This window comes from Mus pahari, chromosome 2, assembly GCF_900095145.1.
Source record: "Mus pahari chromosome 2, PAHARI_EIJ_v1.1, whole genome shotgun sequence".
NCBI classification, from domain to species: Eukaryota; Metazoa; Chordata; class Mammalia; order Rodentia; family Muridae; genus Mus; species Mus pahari.
The window spans coordinates 19,372,451-19,378,805 of record NC_034591.1 but is presented as its reverse complement, the minus strand read 5'-3'; the positions used below and the strand labels follow the sequence as shown (position 1 = coordinate 19,378,805).

Below are 6,355 nucleotides of genomic sequence, written 5' to 3'. Positions count from 1 at the left end.
TGCAAAGTCCAGAAGTGAGTATCTTGCCACTTGGCCTGGAGTTACAGGTGGTTGTGGTCCTCCAGGCATGGACGCTGGGAACTCAACTCCAACGATTAGGAAGAGCAGAATGTGTACTTAACCTTTGAGCCCTCTCTCCAATCTCCATTTTCTTTTTAAGATAAGTTTTAAGATTACTTCACAGTTGTACTGAGGAGGCGTGGTCACTTGTGCAACTTACTTACACTTACGGGGAGTCCAGTATAGTATATGACATATTTCAAATAATGACTTTTTTATTAATGCAAATTTCAAACAAGTATATTTTTGAAAGAGGAAAGAAACATGCAGAAATTTCTTTTTGTAGGAAATTCCAGAATTTTAAGTTACCTATTATCCTCAAGCAGAAATGACCTACATTCTTATTAGAAAGTATTTTGAGTAATTGACTTTATAAGTTGTCAGTGTTGCTTTTAGGTGGTTCTACAGGTGTGCATCGGAAGATACCTTGTCTATAGATATTATGCCGTGCTCTCCAGTGTTCAGAAACATGACAATCTCAAAAGAAATTTTATTTTTTGGATATGACACACACTAACTGAATATAATGCTGAGTGTTCAACATTATTGTAGACTAGCTTCCCAAGGATATTATGCAGGATACAATTCACTGAGAGAAGGACACTTAGCTTACAGCTGGGGAAACTGAGGCTGAGAATAGTGGACTTATTCAGTGGCACAGAGTGAGGGCCAAAGATGAATGAGCTGGCCTGCAACTCACAGAGACCCACCTGCCTCTGCCTACCAAGTGCTGGGATGGAGGGCATATGGAGCCATGTCTGGCTGTAAGCCTTTTCTAAAACTACATCTTGCCAGAAACTGAACTTTTGCTGGACCTTGCAAACAAGGTAATACTATACCTGAGATCATTTAAAACTCTGCTCTCGAGGAGCTGGAATGGTGGCTCAGTGGTTAGGAGCCTTGGCTGCTTTTTCAGGGGAACAGGGTTTGCTTTCTAGTGTGTATATCGTGACCCACAATGGGCTGTAATTCCAATTCCAAGGAATTTGACGCCGCCTTCTGGCCTCAGAGAGTACAGCATGCACACACATAGTGTGCAGATATTTAGACAACATACTCATACACATAAAATAAGAATAAATAGAGCCGGGCGGTGGTGGCGCACGCCTTTAATCTCCGCACTTGGGAGGCAAAGGCAGGAGGATTTCTGAGTTACAGCCTGGTCTACAGAGTTCCAAGACAGCCAGGGCTATACAGAGAAACCCTGTCTGAAAAAAACAAAAAAAACAACAACAACAAAAAAAAAAGAATAAATGCAATCTTAGGCAGAGAGTGGTATATGCATTTAATTCCAGCACTCAGGAGCCAGAGGCAGGCATCAGAATTCTGTGACTTCAGGGCTAGCCCAGTCTGAAGAATGAGTTCCAGGATAGCCAGGGCTATGCAGAAAAGCTGTGTCTTGAAAAAAAAAAAATCTCAAAAAATTAAAAATAATAGAATCATACACTCAATTTCCCTACTAAGTTATCAGCCTGTTTAGTTTAACCTGCCTTTGAAAACAATGTAACTGACCCTGCCCTACCTTGAATGTCCCTTGTAATCAGCTTTTACACTACCTAATAAATAGCTTTAATCTTAAATTATGCCCTGGCCCAGAATAACATGTGCATTGTAATCTTTTTCTAAAATCAGACGGCAGATGAAAACCAACCCCCAAAAAACACCTATCTGGGGCTAGAGTGATGCCTCAGTGGTTAAGTGCACTGACTGTTCTTCCAGAGGTCTTAAGTTCAATTCCCAGCCGCCTCATGGCGGCTCACAACCATCTGTAATGGGATCAGATGCCCTCTTCTGGTATGTCTGAAGACAGCAATAGTGTATTCACATACATTAAATAAATTAAAACAAAAAAACAAAAAACAACAACAACAACAACAAAAAAAAAACACCAATCTGCAGAGCATGGTGGTACACAACCCCAATCCTAGCACGCAGGAGGCAGAGGCAGGTGGATATCTGAGTTCAAGGCTAGCCAAGTCTACATCATAAATTCCAGGCCAGCCAGGGCTACATAGGGAGAAACCCTACCTCCATAAAAGAATAAATCTAAAAACCAAATATCCCATCACTGTTAGATGTAACACACAAGGATGGATAACAACATCAGACTCCGATTTTGAGTGCTGTTTGGGATCAGCAGGGATCAGGAAAGTAACATCTACCTTTGTAAACTCTGGTTAGAAGTCTAAGAGAAGAGCATCTTATTGCTTTCATACACCATGTTTTCTGTTCATGAAGTACAGAGTGAAGCCCTTCGCTATTCAGCTGTTCCTCCACACCCTGCCCAGTCCTGAGCCAGCCTCTCAGCTGTCCTATCCCAGGGGACTCTCCTCAGCCTCAGACCACGCAGCATCCTCACATTGGGGTTCTGACCTCTCCCTCATTTACTCCAGCTATCCTGTCCTTTGTTTGTTTTGTTTTGTTTTGTTTTGTTTTTCCAATTTTAAACTGTTTTGTTTGTGACTAAACTGGGGGCCCCATACATGGCTACAAATTCCTAGCAGGTATGTTTTCATATTTAGCTTTTAATTTTTTTTTTGGGGGGGGGGGGGGTTCAAGACCAGGCTGGCCTCAAACTCAGAAATCCGCCTGCCTCTGCCTCCCAAGTGCTGGGATTAAAGGCATGCGCCACCGCGCCCAGTTATTTTTTAATGTTTTAAACATGATCTCCTTTAGCCTAGACTGGCCTCAAATCTTAAACTACGTAGCCAAAGATACCTCCATCTTCCGAGTTCTGGATTATGGCATGTGCCACCGGACCCAATTTATGAGGTACTGGGGATCAAACTCAGGCCCCCACACATGGCAGGAGGTACCCCAGCAACCGAGCTACTCTCGAAGCCCCTGGCTTCAGGTTTCAACCCCTCCCAAACACTCCCACAGACACACAGACAGAGCATTCACATCCATCAGTCCCACACACGCAGCATCCTCTTCCATCTTGATTATAGTTGGTCAGTCTCTTGATTTCCTCGAATTGTGACTGCATTGTCCACAGCCCTGTCCTCAAAGCCAGTCACAGCTCTGATGAACAGTCAGTGTGCACTATCATGTTTGCTGGTTATGACTGCCATGGGCTCCACAGAGAACTCAAACCCAGTATGTCCCAAGTCACCTGTGCTGTCTCTCAAATGTGCACCTCCATTCGCACACAACATCTTACTACAGCTGGAGTGTTCCCTCACACCAAGGAGGTGGCAGGCGCCTGGAATCCCAGCACTTGAGAGGTAGAGGCGGGAGAGTTGTTGTTGAAGATCATCCTTGACTACATCATGAGGTAAAGGCTGGCCCAGATGACATGAGATCCCGTCTTAAAAAACGAAGAAGGAAGAAGAGAAAGGGAGAAGAGGAGGAGGAAGAGGGGGAAAGGGGAGGAGAAAGGAAAGAGGGAGACAGGGAGGGAAAGGTAGAACGCTTCCTACCAGGAGAGGCTAACACAGACAAGTAACACTGTGCAGACTGAGCCAGTCATATTCAGGAATAGTCATGTAGATGCGTGTGTAACAATCTCTAATGAACAGAGCCACTCCAGGACTTCCTGTCTGAGTCCTGCCCCTTCCTGCCGGCCGGCCACAGGGCAGGCAGACACACACAGGCACCCATGCAGGAACGCACGGGCCCCGGGCTCCCGGGTTCCAGGATCTCCGTGTGCTCGGACCCGGGAAGGAAAGGAGGGAAAGAGGCCTCCATGGAGTCTGCACGCCGCCGCCGCCTCCTCCTACTGCTGCTGCTGCTGGCAGCCCAGGTCAGTGCGCGGGCCAGGCAGGCTCCTGCCGCCGCTCCGGGCTCCCAAGGGGCCATCCCCCTGCCTCAGCTTCACGCCTGCTCTCTCTCTCCCTCCCTCCAGCCTCCGATGCTGTGGCTGCCGCTGCCTCTGCCGCCCGAGACCCAGCCGGCCTGAGCTCTCAGCACCCAGGCTGCAGCCGTGGCCACGTGGCGTCCGCTCCCCCCACCGCCCGCCTGAGACGCTCCCCCCGACGATGCGCGACGTAACCTTCGGGGTGCTGGTGGGCTTGGGGGACGCTTTTAGTTTTTTTTTAGCTGTTTTTTGTTTGTTTGGTTTTTGTTTTTGCTAAACGGGAGCACTTCCTGTCTGGCAAGGAAGTGCGGCTGAGAGCCTGCTGGGAGATGTAGTGTGGAGGGACTGGTGTAGTTCTGGCTCCTGCCTGACTTCCTGTCTGGCGAAGGAAGCGAGGGCTCGGGCCTGCTGGGAGATGTAGGTTTTTTTTCTACTTTGGTAGTTTTTCTCGTGCCTGAGTTCCTGTCTGCACAGGAAAGGAGGCCCGAGGCATGCTGGGAGGTGTAGTCTTTTGTAGTTCTATAGTTTTACTCGTGCCTGACATCCTGTCTGCACAGGAAAAGACGCCCAAGGCATGCTGGGAGGTGTAGTCCTTTTGTAGTTTTTGAGTTTTTCTCCTGCCTGACTTCCTGTCTGCACAGGAAGGGCGCCCCGGAGACCCTTGAGGCAGGCTGGGAGGTGTAGTCTGGGGCCCGTGGTGTCCCAGCCGGCTGCTGTCCAGAGCCCCCTGCTGGAGATCCGTGGTGACTACACCTTTTTTTATTATTATTATCCCATCTTTGGTTGGTTTCCTAGACTCGGGGTCTCGAGGCTCCCCCTCCCCCACCCCCACCCACCCCACCCCCCGGAGACGGGGCTCCACGGCGCCGCCCGGTGGGGGGCGTGGTCAGGGGCGGGATCTGCATCTAAACGGATCCCACCACTCAACCTTCACATGTCTGCCCGCAGCCACCGTCCCCTCCCCCGAGGTACCTCCCAGCCGCGAGCCTCCACCCGCACGGCCACGCCCACTGACAGAGACACATGGACCCCCGAGGTCAAGATGTGGTGACAGCAACGACAACCCCCGGGCCACGCCCAGGGGCCCTACCTGCGCCATGACCTGAGGATCAAGAGCTGGAGGTCAAGAACACAGCAGCCAATGACAAACTGAAGAAGATGGTGAAAGACCAGCAAGAGGCTGAGAAGAAAAAGGTGCGTCCCTTTCTTCCCAGAACTATAACCTGCTGGCTTGCTTGTGCAGTCTTTTTTTTTTTCTTCGAGACAGGGTTTCCCTGTATAGCCCTGGCTGTCCTGGAACTCACTTTGTAGACCAGGCTGGCCTCGAACTCGGAAATCCGCCTGCCTCTGCCTCCCGAGTGCTGGGATTAAAGGCGTGCGCCACCACACCAGGCGTGCTGGTGCAGTCTTGAAAGTCAGTAGAGAACTAAACTTAACTAGTCAGGACTAAAGTTTAACGTAAGGTTAGCAGGTGTGTGTCGGCAGGCACATAGAACTGTCTAGGCTCTCAGCCAGCTCAACAGCGCTTTAGCAGTAAACACCTAACCGTGCTTGCTTTGTAGGTCATGAGCCAAGAAATCCAGGAGCAGCTGCACAGACAGCAGGAAGTGATCTCGGACAAGCAGATGAGTGTCAAGTAGGACCTCAATAAAGTGGAGCCTGCTGTCATCGAGGCCCAGAACGGTAGTCACTGCTGTCAGCTTGGGCTCAGCTTCACTGTGTGTGTGGCAGGATCAGGTTTGGGCTTCCTGTGAGGCCCTGTGGTGTACATTTCTCCAAGTGTTGAAGCAAACATCTGAACCTTTTTTAAGTTCCTCAGCCTGGTCTCCTCTTAGAGCTCACATGACACTATCTGAATTCACTGTAATAAAGCCCTTCTCTTAAGAGAAAACTAGCAAAAATTTGTCTTGAGCAGCCTCATGCCACAAGCCTGTGATCACAAGGACTAGTGAAGCCAAGNCAAGAAAATACTGAGACCCACTCTCAAAAAAAGTAAAAGACTGGGGGCTGGGAAGATGGCTGAGCAGCGAAGAGCTGTGTCTGCTCTTGCAGAAGGCCCGGGTTCAGTTCCCAGCACCCACGTGCAGGTCTTACCTACCTGTAACTCNGGTTGATGGTTCAGTCTCCTCCCCTGGCCGCCTCAGGCACTGCAAACACAGGACACACAGGATACTCATACATACCTGCAGGCAAAATACACGCTGTGCTGTTGCTGCACACCTCTAATCCCAGCTCTTGAATGACACAGGCAGGCAGTCCTGAGTGTGAGTTCAGCCTAGTCTACATTTTTAAACAAAATAAAAACGGGCTGTGCTGTTTAGGGGTTGATCACTTCCCTGGCTGGCNAGAAAAAAATGTTAGTGCTGCTCCTTTGTGTTGTGGGCTTTTTGTTGGTGGTAGTAGGGTTTTCCCTGGGTCACTCTGCCTCCCAGGCTGGCCTTGAAGTTGGGGTCCTCCTTCCTCAGCTTCCTGGGTGCTGGGGTTATAGTCTTGTAC

General features: G+C 49.5%; 1 long non-coding RNA gene across 1 annotated transcript; it reads left to right on the top strand.

Annotated features, from left to right (window-relative positions):
• Positions 1–3,916: 3,916 nt before the first annotated feature.
• On the top strand, positions 3,917–6,300 carry LOC115063415. Its single transcript, XR_003843287.1, has 3 exons — positions 3,917–4,602; positions 4,808–5,053; positions 5,422–6,300. It is a non-coding gene; the product is annotated as an uncharacterized LOC115063415 (long non-coding RNA).
• Positions 6,301–6,355: the final 55 nt, after the last annotated feature.